Genomic DNA, 15,000 nt, shown 5'->3' with positions numbered 1-15,000 from the left:
CTGAAGAATCTCAGAGACTTTTAAAGGCTTTCTGAAGAAGCTCAGTGAGTCTTTTTTTTAAAGTAAGAAGAACTTTTGAAAAAACTCAAACTCTTTCATGCTCTCTGAAGAATCTCAGAGACTTTTAAAGGCTTTCTGAAGAAGCTCAGGGACTTTTTTTTTTTTTTTTTTTAAATCAAAAAAGCTTACAGCACCTGGTATTCCCAGGCGGTCTCCCATCCAAGTACTAACCAGGCCCGACCCTGCTTAGCTTCCGAGATCAGACGAGATCGGGCATGACCAAGGTGGTATGGCCGTAAGCGAAAACTGCTGCCAAAATTGGGCAATTTAAAAGGTTAGACCATTAATGAAGAAAACTAAGAAGAACTTTTGAAAAAACTCAAACTCTTTCATGCTCTCTGAAGAATCTCAGAGACTTTTAAAGGCTTTCTGAAGAAGCTCAGTGAGTATTTTTTTTAAACTAAGAAGAACTTTTGAAAAAACTCAAACTCTTTCATGCTCTCTGAAGAATCTCAGAGACTTTTAAAGGCTTTCTGAAGAAGCTCAGGGAGTCTTTTTTTTAAACTAAGAAGAACTTTTGAAAAAACTCAAACTCTTTCATGCTCTCTGAAGAATCTCAGAGACTTTTAAAGGCTTTCTGAAGAAGCTCAGTGAGTTTTTTTTTTAAAGTAAGAAGAACTTTTGAAAAAACTCAAACTCTTTCATGCTCTCTGAAGAATCTCAGAGACTTTTAAAGGCTTTCTGAAGAAGCTCAGGGACTCTTTTTTTTTTCTTTTTTTTTTTTTAAATCAAAAAAGCTTACAGCACCTGGTATTCCCAGGCGGTCTCCCATCCAAGTACTAACCAGGCCCGACCCTGCTTAGCTTCCGAGATCAGACGAGATCGGGCATGACCAAGGTGGTATGGCCGTAAGCGAAAACTGCTGCCAAAATTGGGCAATTTAAAAGGTTAGACCATTAATGAAGAAAACTAAGAAGAACTTTTGAAAAAACTCAAACTCTTTCATGCTCTCTGAAGAATCTCAGAGACTTTTAAAGGCTTTCTGAAGAACCTCAGTGAGTCTTTTTTTTAAACTAAGAAGAACTTTTGAAAAAACTCAAACTCTTTCATGCTCTCTGAAGAATCTCAGAGACTTTTAAAGGCTTTCTGAAGAAGCTCAGGGACTCTTTTTTTAAACTAAGAAGAACTTTTGAAAAAACTCAAACTCTTTCATGCTCTCTGAAGAATCTCAGAGACTTTTAAAGGCTTTCTGAAGAAGCTCAGTGAGTCTTTTTTTTAAAGTAAGAAGAACTTTTGAAAAAACTCAAACTCTTTCATGCTCTCTGAAGAATCTCAGAGACTTTTAAAGGCTTTCTGAAGAAGCTCAGGGACTCTTTTTTTTTTCTTTTTTTTTTTTTAAATCAAAAAAGCTTACAGCACCTGGTATTCCCAGGCGGTCTCCCATCCAAGTACTAACCAGGCCCGACCCTGATTAGCTTCCGAGATCAGACGAGATCGGGCATTACTTTTTTTTTTTTTTTTTTTTTTTATTGGAAAATTTCAATCAATAAAATACAATAAAATCAAATAGAAATTAAAAGATACAGATTTTCTTCCACAACCATTCTACATCACAAATCATTTAAATAATTTAAAAAACTTCTTCACTTCCAGGCAACTTCCACATTAGATCCTTTAGAACACCACAAACTTTTGGGGTAAAAACACCATAAAAAACATCCAACTTATTTTCACATTTAAAATACTCATACAATCCTTCAATATACAATTCAGTTTTCCTTTTAAAAGCAATCCAAACATCCAACACGATTTTTTCCTTTTTTGCTACAATTCTTCTCTCCCATATTGCACTTTTCATTAGCATCACACACAGATTAATAAAACATTTGTTTTTACCCTTTTCTTCCATCCCAAACATCACCACTCTATTCCATTCTACAGTCCTCTCATTGGATTCCCCTCTCAACATTTCAATCAGTCTTTTACCCTTTTTGTTAAAATCTTCCAATTCTCTACAATTTAAAAACAAGTGTAAAAAACTTTCATCTTCCACATTACACACTTTACATGTTTCACTTAGTTCCATGTGGATTTTTTTTAAAATAATGTCAGTAAAAATTGCTCTGTGTCTGATTAAATATTCAAAACTCTCCAATTTTGCGTCTATCATTGTACCTTTCATGTTATTCCATATATCCTCTTCTTTTAGATCTTTGTATTTCTGTACCCAGTACTCATTGACTTTTGGTTTTCTGAAAACCCCCTCTCTAAAAAAACAGTAAAACATTTTCACAGTACATTCATTAAAAGCATATCGTTTTTCTCCCAACTTTACATTCACTTTTTTCCCTTGTTTCTCTTCTTCCATATCTTCTATTCTTTTTATCCACTCTTTGGGTATTGCTTCTTTCATTATTTCATACTTATTTTGTAGTTCTTGTTCATTAAAATCCTCTTTTGCCACTTCCATTGTATCTATTATATACTGTAATGGTAAAAATCCCTCTTTAAATTCATATAAAATATCTCTAACTCTTGTGATCCCAACATCCCACCATTTCTTTAAAAAAATCACATTCCCCTGATTTAAAATGCCGCTGTTTAAGAATAAAGGCTGGTTTAAAATGCTCTCTCTACCTTGAGGATTAAAATTAACAATAGTTAAAAATTTCCCCCAAGCACTCATCAATTCTCTGTAAAAATCTGGCATTCCTTTCACCATCCAATTCTTAGTTTTCATCCATAAAATATTATCTCCCAAATTAAAATTCCCACATTTATTTAAAAAATATTCCATCGTCTTTTTCCACGTTGTTTTAATTTTCTCATCCAGATACTTTTTTATTACTTTAACTCTTAAGCTATTTTTTCTTTGTTCCACATCTATCAATCCCATCCCTCCCTTTCCAACTTCTCCTATTATAGTATTGTATGCAATTCTTGGAGGTTTTCCATCCCATATAAAATCCAGAAAACATTTCTTCAGCCTTTTTTCCACCCACATCGGCATAGAAGTCACATATAAAACATACCACAACTTTGCTACCATTAAAACATTTACAATCAAAACCTTCCCCTTTAAACTTAAAGTCCTCAATTTCCAAAAATTTAACCTTCTTTCAATTCCTCCTAGTATTTCTTCCCACATTACTACTTCAACATATTTTTCGTCTTTCCCTATTAAAACACCTAGGATCTTTATTTCCTTTGATTCTTTAAACTTAAAATCATTTGCTAAAACACTCGCCCCTCCAAATCTCATATATACTGTTTTCTCTTCATTTATCTTGCTCCCTGATCCCCTACAAAACGTCTGTACCACTTCCATTGCTTTTTTAACACTGTTTATATCCTTAACCATTATTGTTGTATCGTCTGCGTATTGAAACATGTTTTCATTTTCCCCACTCTCTTCAATGTCTATCCCTTTTACTTCTTTATCTCTTTTAACAGCTAATCCCAAAGGTTCTGCAACTAGTGAATATAAAAGTGCTGATAGTGGACATCCTTGTCTTATTGACCTAGTTAATTTAAAACATTCTGTTAAAAACCCATTACATTTTACTCTTGTTATTGCTCCTTTATATAAAATTTTAATCCATTTGATAAAACTTTCCCCAAACCCATACCCACTTAAAATCTCAAATAAATAGTCATGTTCTACTCTGTCGAAGGCCTTTTCAAAATCCAAACTAATAACATATCCATCCTTATTTTTTTCTTTCATATACCTTATTCTATCTATTATACTTATTGTTGTGTCTGCTATATCCTTCCCTTTCACTCCATATACTTGATTTGTTTTGATTAGGGTTGGCATTACCTCCTTCAATCTGTTGGCTAAAACTTTTGTTAAAATTTTCAAATCTGTGTTCAACATTGTGATGGGTCTATAATTTTTTTAATCTGCTTTTTCTCCTTTTCTTTTATATATCAACTTAATTAATCCCATCCCCATTCTCTGATTCATTTCATCTTTCTTAAAAGTCTCTTCATATACTTCTTTTAAAATATCCGTTAAAAAATCCTTAAAAGTTATATAAAATTAATTCCCTAAACCGTCAATACCTGGGCTTTTCCTTTTATTCAGTTCACTTATTGCTCTTTTTATCTCTTCTTCTCTTATCTCTAGGTCACACTCTTTTTTGTCATCCTCTCCTACTTTGGTCTTTATTTGTTTCAATAATTCTAGTTTTTCTTCCTCCTTTACTCCTTCTGCTTTGAATAGCTTTCCATAGTATGCTTTTATTGCTTTTAGTATCTCTTCATTTGTTTCCACTATCTCTCCATCTTCCCTTTGTATTCTTTTAATTGTTTGTGAAATTCCCCTTCTTCTTTCCAAATCAAAAAAAAACTTAGTACATTTCTCTCCTTCCACTGTATACTTTGCTTTACTTCTTAATCGTGCCCCATTATATTTCTTCTCTTCTATTTCTTTCAGTTTTCCCTCTATTTCTTTTATTTTTTGTATATCTTTTTCATTCATGTTCAATTCCTTTTCTAGTTGTTCTTGTATGTCTCTTTCTTTACCCTTTTTACATCTCTGAATTATCCCACAATATTTTATGCTAAAATTTTTGATTAAATACTTCACATTTTCCCACCAAATCCTTTTGTCTTCTCTATACATTCCGTTTTCTTTTTCCTTTGTTATAATTTCCTGTACACTTAAAACATAGTCTTCGTTCTTTAAAATCCCTGTGTTTAAAACCCATACTCCCGGCCCTCTTTTCACTGTATCCCAATCAATTTGCATAAAAATAGGCTTGTGATCACTTAAACTAGTTTCTTCATATCTTATTTTTTCTAAATAGCTTTCCATATTCCGTGTACATAAAATAAAATCAATTCTCGTTTTACAAATAAAATTCCCCACAATTTGTCTTCTTGAAAATTCTTTTCTCTTTTCATTTCTTTCCCTCCATACATCAATCAATTCATTTTCTTCCATCAGCCCTTTTAACTCTTTTCTTCCTGTATCTGTCTTAAAAACCATTCCTTCAGCCATGTCCAGTTTACTAAAAACAACATTAAAATCCCCCATAATAACAATATCCTTATATTTCCTTAAAAGTTCCCTTAAACCATTAAAATATTCCCTCTTCTTAATCTCTTCCGGGGGTGCATGCACATTTACCACAAGTATTTTGTTCTCTTCATATTCCATTTCAAAACCTATACATTTCCCCACTTTATCTTTATATACTACTTTACATTTTATATCTCTATTTTCTCTTGTTAGTACTGCAACTCCTCTTCCAAATCTATCATCCCCGTTGTTGTATAAAATCTCTCCATTCCATTTTTTTTCTTATTTCACTTATATGCAAGTCTTTCCAGTTAGTCTCTTGTAACATTATCACATCTTCTCTTTTACACATTTCCTTCACTTTTTCAAATTTCCTCATGTCCATTAAACCTCTAGCATTAAAAGTAACCATTCTTAAAATCATGACACAAAAAAAAGTTCTTAAAAAAAAATTGCTAAAATCCATCTTTTCATTCATTCTCCTCCGAGTCCTTTACCAGCTCCTTTTCATCTATACTTTGTTGCTCACCTTTTAAAGTCACTCTTTTTCTCGCTCCTTCAGTGTTCGGTTTTATCTGTATTGATCTTCTCCTTTTATTTGATGGAACTACATTGTCATCTTCTTCATTTTCCGCTTCCTTTTCCATTTTCACATTCTGCTCCGTGTCCTTTTGTTCTGCTCTGTCTACTTCACTTTCCAAGCTTACATTCATGTCCATTTGTGTCCAGTTTTTATCCTCTTGTTGTGTTTGTTCCCCCTGTTTATACTCATCGTCCATCCGTTCCTCACTTTGTTTATTTTCTGTAATTTCACTCGTCTCCTTTCCTCCGTTTTCTTCTTCTTGCTCATTTTCTGTGTCTCTTTCTAGCACCTGCCCGCTCACCTGCTCCTCTTCTTCCTCCTCTCGCCCCGTCCAGCATTCACATTTAGTGAGAACCTCTCGGCAATCCGGGCACTTAACAGCGTTGCAGTTCCTTGCAAAGTGGCCTTTCTCGTCACATTTAAAACACTTAAAATCTGGAAAGTCTTTCACCACGTGGTCCGGGCTCATGCACAGTCGACAGGTTTTCACCTGATGACTGTGCATCACTCTGAAGTATTGTGGTCCTTCAGCTGTTTCCAGTCTTGTGCTGTATGGTAGTGATGCCACCTCCCTTGGGAACCTTACTTTTAAAAAGCGTGTGCCGTCCTCTATATTTGTGCCCGGATAAAACCTCCTTTTCACCACAGAAACTGGGATTACTCCCCATTGTTCCAGCTTATTAAAAATGTCCGCATCCTCAGTGTAGGCCGGCAGGTGCATAAAAGAGACAACATAGTCCCTGTTGTGAAGACTCTTTACCTCGAATGTCATTCCTTTAATATCCAATCCGTCCATTAAGCATCCCGTATCCTCCTCCCGTTCAAGTGTAACTTCATATTCATTTGTTTGTTTAGGTCTCACTGCCAAAATCTTTCCTTCTCCGATCTTCTCCGTCACTGCTTTTATGATATCCATCGCTCTCACCTCTTTTTCATCTCTTAAATCCACCATTATTGTCGCTTCCTTTTTGTACATCCTTTTCGCTTTCTCCTTTCTCGCTTCTTTCCCCCGTTCTTGTCCATCTCTTTGTTGTTCGTCCGGTCCGTGGTCGTTTCGCCCTCGTGGTACTCCAGCCATTGCAATGTCCGTTAACCTTTGTCCATCCATCAAAGAAAAACACGCAGACAAAATTCCTCCCAAACAGCGTATGCTGTTGGGAGGATTTAGCTTAAACAAAAAACAAAACAAAAAAACTAACAAAAAAACACTGATTCTGACAAAAACAAACGATAAAACACAGAAACACGTTTGGTGAGACTTCCTCACCCACTACTGCCACACTACTTCCTGGTTGCTCTAGGGCGCCCTCAAGGTGGTATGGCCGTAAGCGAAAACTGCTGCCAAAATTGGGCAATTTAAAAGGTTAGACCATTAATGAAGAAAACTAAGAAGAACTTTTGAAAAAACTCAAACTCTTTCATGCTCTCTGAAGAATCTCAGAGACTTTTAAAGGCTTTCTGAAGAAGCTCAGGGACTCTTTTTTTTTAAACTAAGAAGAACTTTTGAAAAAACTCAAACTCTTTCATGCTCTCTGAAGAATCTCAGAGACTTTTAAAGGCTTTCTGAAGAAGCTCAGTGAGTCTTTTTTTTAAAGTAAGAAGAACTTTTGAAAAAACTCAAACTCTTTCATGCTCTCTGAAGAATCTCAGAGACTTTTAAAAGCTTTCTGAAGAAGCTCAGGGACTCTTTTTTTTTAAACTAAGAAGAACTTTTGAAAAAACTCAAACTCTTTCATGCTCTCTGAAGAATCTCAGAGACTTTTAAAGGCTTTCTGAAGAAGCTCAGGGACTCTTTTTTTTAAACTAAGAAGAACTTTTGAAAAAACTCAAACTCTTTCATGCTCTCTGAAGAATCTCAGAGACTTTTAAAGGCTTTCTGAAGAAGCTCAGTGAGTCTTTTTTTTAAACTAAGAAGAACTTTTGAAAAAACTCAAACTCTTTCATGCTCTCTGAAGAATCTCAGAGACTTTTAAAGGCTTTCTGAAGAAGCTCAGTGAGTCTTTTTTTTAAAATAAGAAGAACTTTTGAAAAAACTCAAACTCTTTCATGCTCTCTGAAGAATCTCAGAGACTTTTAAAGGCTTTCTGAAGAAGCTCAGGGACTCTTTTTTTTTTTTTTAAATCAAAAAAGCTTACAGCACCTGGTATTCCCAGGCGGTCTCCCATCCAAGTACTAACCAGGCCCGACCCTACTTAGCTTCCGAGATCAGACGAGATCGGGCATGACCAAGGTGGTATGGCCGTAAGCGAAAACTGCTGCCAAAATTGGGCAATTTAAAAGGTTAGACCATTAATGAAGAAAACTAAGAAGAACTTTTGAAAAAACTCAAACTCTTTCATGCTCTCTGAAGAATCTCAGAGACTTTTAAAGGCTTTCTGAAGAAGCTCAGTGAGTCTTTTTTTTAAACTAAGAAGAACTTTGAAAAAACTCAAACTCTTTCATGCTCTCTGAAGAATCTCAGAGACTTTTAAAGGCTTTCTGAAGAAGCTCAGGGACTCTTTTTTTTAAACTAAGAAGAACTTTTGAAAAAACTCAAACTCTTTCATGCTCTCTGAAGAATCTCAGAGACTTTTAAAGGCTTTCTGAAGAAGCTCAGTGAGTCTTTTTTTTAAACTAAGAAGAACTTTGAAAAAACTCAAACTCTTTCATGCTCTCTGAAGAATCTCAGAGACTTTTAAAGGCTTTCTGAAGAAGCTCAGGGACTCTTTTTTTTAAACTAAGAAGAACTTTTGAAAAAACTCAAACTCTTTCATGCTCTCTGAAGAATCTCAGAGACTTTTAAAGGCTTTCTGAAGAAGCTCAGTGAGTCTTTTTTTTAAAGTAAGAAGAACTTTTGAAAAAACTCAAACTCTTTCATGCTCTCTGAAGAATCTCAGAGACTTTTAAAGGCTTTCTGAAGAAGCTCAGGGACTTTTTTTTTTTTTTTTTTTAAATCAAAAAAGCTTACAGCACCTGGTATTCCCAGGCGGTCTCCCATCCAAGTACTAACCAGGCCCGACCCTGCTTAGCTTCCGAGATCAGACGAGATCGGGCATGACCAAGGTGGTATGGCCGTAAGCGAAAACTGCTGCCAAAATTGGGCAATTTAAAAGGTTAGACCATTAATGAAGAAAACTAAGAAGAACTTTTGAAAAAACTCAAACTCTTTCATGCTCTCTGAAGAATCTCAGAGACTTTTAAAGGCTTTCTGAAGAAGCTCAGTGAGTATTTTTTTTAAACTAAGAAGAACTTTTGAAAAAACTCAAACTCTTTCATGCTCTCTGAAGAATCTCAGAGACTTTTAAAGGCTTTCTGAAGAAGCTCAGGGAGTCTTTTTTTTAAACTAAGAAGAACTTTTGAAAAAACTCAAACTCTTTCATGCTCTCTGAAGAATCTCAGAGACTTTTAAAGGCTTTCTGAAGAAGCTCAGTGAGTTTTTTTTTTAAAGTAAGAAGAACTTTTGAAAAAACTCAAACTCTTTCATGCTCTCTGAAGAATCTCAGAGACTTTTAAAGGCTTTCTGAAGAAGCTCAGGGACTCTTTTTTTTTTCTTTTTTTTTTTTTAAATCAAAAAAGCTTACAGCACCTGGTATTCCCAGGCGGTCTCCCATCCAAGTACTAACCAGGCCCGACCCTGCTTAGCTTCCGAGATCAGACGAGATCGGGCATGACCAAGGTGGTATGGCCGTAAGCGAAAACTGCTGCCAAAATTGGGCAATTTAAAAGGTTAGACCATTAATGAAGAAAACTAAGAAGAACTTTTGAAAAAACTCAAACTCTTTCATGCTCTCTGAAGAATCTCAGAGACTTTTAAAGGCTTTCTGAAGAACCTCAGTGAGTCTTTTTTTTAAACTAAGAAGAACTTTTGAAAAAACTCAAACTCTTTCATGCTCTCTGAAGAATCTCAGAGACTTTTAAAGGCTTTCTGAAGAAGCTCAGGGACTCTTTTTTTAAACTAAGAAGAACTTTTGAAAAAACTCAAACTCTTTCATGCTCTCTGAAGAATCTCAGAGACTTTTAAAGGCTTTCTGAAGAAGCTCAGTGAGTCTTTTTTTTAAAGTAAGAAGAACTTTTGAAAAAACTCAAACTCTTTCATGCTCTCTGAAGAATCTCAGAGACTTTTAAAGGCTTTCTGAAGAAGCTCAGGGACTCTTTTTTTTTTCTTTTTTTTTTTTTAAATCAAAAAAGCTTACAGCACCTGGTATTCCCAGGCGGTCTCCCATCCAAGTACTAACCAGGCCCGACCCTGATTAGCTTCCGAGATCAGACGAGATCGGGCATTACTTTTTTTTTTTTTTTTTTTTTTTATTGGAAAATTTCAATCAATAAAATACAATAAAATCAAATAGAAATTAAAAGATACAGATTTTCTTCCACAACCATTCTACATCACAAATCATTTAAATAATTTAAAAAACTTCTTCACTTCCAGGCAACTTCCACATTAGATCCTTTAGAACACCACAAACTTTTGGGGTAAAAACACCATAAAAAACATCCAACTTATTTTCACATTTAAAATACTCATACAATCCTTCAATATACAATTCAGTTTTCCTTTTAAAAGCAATCCAAACATCCAACACGATTTTTTCCTTTTTTGCTACAATTCTTCTCTCCCATATTGCACTTTTCATTAGCATCACACACAGATTAATAAAACATTTGTTTTTACCCTTTTCTTCCATCCCAAACATCACCACTCTATTCCATTCTACAGTCCTCTCATTGGATTCCCCTCTCAACATTTCAATCAGTCTTTTACCCTTTTTGTTAAAATCTTCCAATTCTCTACAATTTAAAAACAAGTGTAAAAAACTTTCATCTTCCACATTACACACTTTACATGTTTCACTTAGTTCCATGTGGATTTTTTTTAAAATAATGTCAGTAAAAATTGCTCTGTGTCTGATTAAATATTCAAAACTCTCCAATTTTGCGTCTATCATTGTACCTTTCATGTTATTCCATATATCCTCTTCTTTTAGATCTTTGTATTTCTGTACCCAGTACTCATTGACTTTTGGTTTTCTGAAAACCCCCTCTCTAAAAAAACAGTAAAACATTTTCACAGTACATTCATTAAAAGCATATCGTTTTTCTCCCAACTTTACATTCACTTTTTTCCCTTGTTTCTCTTCTTCCATATCTTCTATTCTTTTTATCCACTCTTTGGGTATTGCTTCTTTCATTATTTCATACTTATTTTGTAGTTCTTGTTCATTAAAATCCTCTTTTGCCACTTCCATTGTATCTATTATATACTGTAATGGTAAAAATCCCTCTTTAAATTCATATAAAATATCTCTAACTCTTGTGATCCCAACATCCCACCATTTCTTTAAAAAAATCACATTCCCCTGATTTAAAATGCCGCTGTTTAAGAATAAAGGCTGGTTTAAAATGCTCTCTCTACCTTGAGGATTAAAATTAACAATAGTTAAAAATTTCCCCCAAGCACTCATCAATTCTCTGTAAAAATCTGCCATTCCTTTCACCATCCAATTCTTAGTTTTCATCCATAAAATATTATCTCCCAAATTAAAATTCCCACATTTATTTAAAAAATATTCCATCGTCTTTTTCCACGTTGTTTTAATTTTCTCATCCAGATACTTTTTTATTACTTTAACTCTTAAGCTATTTTTTCTTTGTTCCACATCTATCAATCCCATCCCTCCCTTTCCAACTTCTCCTATTATAGTATTGTATGCAATTCTTGGAGGTTTTCCATCCCATATAAAATCCAGAAAACATTTCTTCAGCCTTTTTTCCACCCACATCGGCATAGAAGTCACATATAAAACATACCACAACTTTGCTACCATTAAAACATTTACAATCAAAACCTTCCCCTTTAAACTTAAAGTCCTCAATTTCCAAAAATTTAACCTTCTTTCAATTCCTCCTAGTATTTCTTCCCACATTACTACTTCAACATATTTTTCGTCTTTCCCTATTAAAACACCTAGGATCTTTATTTCCTTTGATTCTTTAAACTTAAAATCATTTGCTAAAACACTCGCCCCTCCAAATCTCATATATACTGTTTTCTCTTCATTTATCTTGCTCCCTGATCCCCTACAAAACGTCTGTACCACTTCCATTGCTTTTTTAACACTGTTTATATCCTTAACCATTATTGTTGTATCGTCTGCGTATTGAAACATGTTTTCATTTTCCCCACTCTCTTCAATGTCTATCCCTTTTACTTCTTTATCTCTTTTAACAGCTAATCCCAAAGGTTCTGCAACTAGTGAATATAAAAGTGCTGATAGTGGACATCCTTGTCTTATTGACCTAGTTAATTTAAAACATTCTGTTAAAAACCCATTACATTTTACTCTTGTTATTGCTCCTTTATATAAAATTTTAATCCATTTGATAAAACTTTCCCCAAACCCATACCCACTTAAAATCTCAAATAAATAGTCATGTTCTACTCTGTCGAAGGCCTTTTCAAAATCCAAACTAATAACATATCCATCCTTATTTTTTTCTTTCATATACCTTATTCTATCTATTATACTTATTGTTGTGTCTGCTATATCCTTCCCTTTCACTCCATATACTTGATTTGTTTTGATTAGGGTTGGCATTACCTCCTTCAATCTGTTGGCTAAAACTTTTGTTAAAATTTTCAAATCTGTGTTCAACATTGTGATGGGTCTATAATTTTTTAAATCTGCTTTTTCTCCTTTTCTTTTATATATCAACTTAATTAATCCCATCCCCATTCTCTGATTCATTTCATCTTTCTTAAAAGTCTCTTCATATACTTCTTTTAAAATATCCGTTAAAAAATCCTTAAAAGTTATATAAAATTAATTCCCTAAACCGTCAATACCTGGGCTTTTCCTTTTATTCAGTTCACTTATTGCTCTTTTTATCTCTTCTTCTCTTATCTCTAGGTCACACTCTTTTTTGTCATCCTCTCCTACTTTGGTCTTTATTTGTTTCAATAATTCTAGTTTTTCTTCCTCCTTTACTCCTTCTGCTTTGAATAGCTTTCCATAGTATGCTTTTATTGCTTTTAGTATCTCTTCATTTGTTTCCACTATCTCTCCATCTTCCCTTTGTATTCTTTTAATTGTTTGTGAAATTCCCCTTCTTCTTTCCAAATCAAAAAAAAACTTAGTACATTTCTCTCCTTCCACTGTATACTTTGCTTTACTTCTTAATCGTGCCCCATTATATTTCTTCTCTTCTATTTCTTTCAGTTTTCCCTCTATTTCTTTTATTTTTTGTATATCTTTTTCATTCATGTTCAATTCCTTTTCTAGTTGTTCTTGTATGTCTCTTTCTTTACCCTTTTTACATCTCTGAATTATCCCACAATATTTTATGCTAAAATTTTTGATTAAATACTTCACATTTTCCCACCAAATCCTTTTGTCTTCTCTATACATTCCGTTTTCTTTTTCCTTTGTTATAATTTCCTGTACACTTAAAACATAGTCTTCGTTCTTTAAAATCCCTGTGTTTAAAACCCATACTCCCGGCCCTCTTTTCACTGTATCCCAATCAATTTGCATAAAAATAGGCTTGTGATCACTTAAACTAGTTTCTTCATATCTTATTTTTTCTAAATAGCTTTCCATATTCCGTGTACATAAAATAAAATCAATTCTCGTTTTACAAATAAAATTCCCCACAATTTGTCTTCTTGAAAATTCTTTTCTCTTTTCATTTCTTTCCCTCCATACATCAATCAATTCATTTTCTTCCATCAGCCCTTTTAACTCTTTTCTTCCTGTATCTGTCTTAAAAACCATTCCTTCAGCCATGTCCAGTTTACTAAAAACAACATTAAAATCCCCCATAATAACAATATCCTTATATTTCCTTAAAAGTTCCCTTAAACCATTAAAATATTCCCTCTTCTTAATCTCTTCCGGGGGTGCATGCACATTTACCACAAGTATTTTGTTCTCTTCATATTCCATTTCAAAACCTATACATTTCCCCACTTTATCTTTATATACTACTTTACATTTTATATCTCTATTTTCTCTTGTTAGTACTGCAACTCCTCTTCCAAATCTATCATCCCCGTTGTTGTATAAAATCTCTCCATTCCATTTTTTTCTTATTTCACTTATATGCAAGTCTTTCCAGTTAGTCTCTTGTAACATTATCACATCTTCTCTTTTACACATTTCCTTCACTTTTTCAAATTTCCTCATGTCCAGTAAACCTCTAGCATTAAAAGTAACCATTCTTAAAATCATGACACAAAAAAAAGTTCTTAAAAAAAAATTGCTAAAATCCATCTTTTCATTCATTCTCCTCCGAGTCCTTTACCAGCTCCTTTTCATCTATACTTTGTTGCTCACCTTTTAAAGTCACTCTTTTTCTCGCTCCTTCAGTGTTCGGTTTTATCTGTATTGATCTTCTCCTTTTATTTGATGGAACTACATTGTCATCTTCTTCATTTTCCGCTTCCTTTTCCATTTTCACATTCTGCTCCGTGTCCTTTTGTTCTGCTCTGTCTACTTCACTTTCCAAGCTTACATTCATGTCCATTTGTGTCCAGTTTTTATCCTCTTGTTGTGTTTGTTCCCCCTGTTTATACTCATCGTCCATCCGTTCCTCACTTTGTTTATTTTCTGTAATTTCACTCGTCTCCTTTCCTCCGTTTTCTTCTTCTTGCTCATTTTCTGTGTCTCTTTCTAGCACCTGCCCGCTCACCTGCTCCTCTTCTTCCTCCTCTCGCCCCGTCCAGCATTCACATTTAGTGAGAACCTCTCGGCAATCCGGGCACTTAACAGCGTTGCAGTTCCTTGCAAAGTGGCCTTTCTCGTCACATTTAAAACACTTAAAATCTGGAAAGTCTTTCACCACGTGGTCCGGGCTCATGCACAGTCGACAGGTTTTCACCTGATGACTGTGCATCACTCTGAAGTATTGTGGTCCTTCAGCTGTTTCCAGTCTTGTGCTGTATGGTAGTGATGCCACCTCCCTTGGGAACCTTACTTTTAAAAAGCGTGTGCCGTCCTCTATATTTGTGCCCGGATAAAACCTCCTTTTCACCACAGAAACTGGGATTACTCCCCATTGTTCCAGCTTATTAAAAATGTCCGCATCCTCAGTGTAGGCCGGCAGGTGCATAAAAGAGACAACATAGTCCCTGTTGTGAAGACTCTTTACCTCGAATGTCATTCCTTTAATATCCAATCCGTCCATTAAGCATCCCGTATCCTCCTCCCGTTCAAGTGTAACTTCATATTCATTTGTTTGTTTAGGTCTCACTGCCAAAATCTTTCCTTCTCCGATCTTCTCCGTCACTGCTTTTATGATATCCATCGCTCTCACCTCTTTTTCATCTCTTAAATCCACCATTATTGTCGCTTCCTTTTTGTACATCCTTTTCGCTTTCTCCTTTCTCGCTTCTTTCCCCCGTTCTTGT

General features: G+C 34.6%; 5 non-coding genes across 5 annotated transcripts; all 5 read right to left on the bottom strand.

The window, feature by feature from the left end:
- Positions 1–182: 182 nt before the first annotated feature.
- LOC143725248 (5S ribosomal RNA) lies at positions 183–301 on the bottom strand. The gene has a single exon (XR_013198025.1). It is a non-coding gene; the product is annotated as a 5S ribosomal RNA (ribosomal RNA).
- Positions 302–795: 494 nt separating this feature from the next.
- On the bottom strand, positions 796–914 carry LOC143725247 (5S ribosomal RNA). The gene has a single exon (XR_013198024.1). It is a non-coding gene; the product is annotated as a 5S ribosomal RNA (ribosomal RNA).
- A 6,826-nt stretch (positions 915–7,740) lies between these two features.
- On the bottom strand, positions 7,741–7,859 carry LOC143724768 (5S ribosomal RNA). The gene has a single exon (XR_013197562.1). It is a non-coding gene; the product is annotated as a 5S ribosomal RNA (ribosomal RNA).
- Positions 7,860–8,552: 693 nt separating this feature from the next.
- LOC143725246 (5S ribosomal RNA) lies at positions 8,553–8,671 on the bottom strand. The gene has a single exon (XR_013198023.1). It is a non-coding gene; the product is annotated as a 5S ribosomal RNA (ribosomal RNA).
- A 494-nt stretch (positions 8,672–9,165) lies between these two features.
- On the bottom strand, positions 9,166–9,284 carry LOC143725244 (5S ribosomal RNA). The gene has a single exon (XR_013198021.1). It is a non-coding gene; the product is annotated as a 5S ribosomal RNA (ribosomal RNA).
- Positions 9,285–15,000: the final 5,716 nt, after the last annotated feature.

This window comes from Siphateles boraxobius, unplaced genomic scaffold, assembly GCF_051911475.1.
Source record: "Siphateles boraxobius isolate OS27281-9 unplaced genomic scaffold, OSU_SipBor_1 76, whole genome shotgun sequence".
Lineage (NCBI taxonomy): Eukaryota > Metazoa > Chordata > Actinopteri > Cypriniformes > Leuciscidae > Siphateles > Siphateles boraxobius.
This window is presented reverse-complemented; position numbering and strand designations above follow the sequence as displayed.